The following is a 247-nucleotide window of genomic DNA, read 5'->3' as shown; positions in this document are numbered from 1 at the left end:
AGGACGATGATAGGATGAGGAAGAGGATGAGGTTGGGGATGATGATGAGGACGAGGATATGATGAGGACGAGGATTGGATGAGGATGAGGATATGATGATGAGGAGGAGGAGGAGGACAGGTGTGAGGACGAAGATAGGATGAGGAAGAGGATGAGGATGAAAAGGAGGATAGGATGAGGATGGGGATGGGCAAGAGGATAGGATGAGGACGAGGATTGGATGAGGATGAGGATAGGATGAGGATGA

The sequence above is a fragment of the Lupinus angustifolius genome, chromosome LG10 (assembly GCF_001865875.1).
Source record: "Lupinus angustifolius cultivar Tanjil chromosome LG10, LupAngTanjil_v1.0, whole genome shotgun sequence".
Classification (NCBI taxonomy): Eukaryota; Viridiplantae; Streptophyta; class Magnoliopsida; order Fabales; family Fabaceae; genus Lupinus; species Lupinus angustifolius.
The sequence above is the reverse complement of the archived record's forward strand: the minus strand, read 5'-3'. Positions refer to the sequence as shown.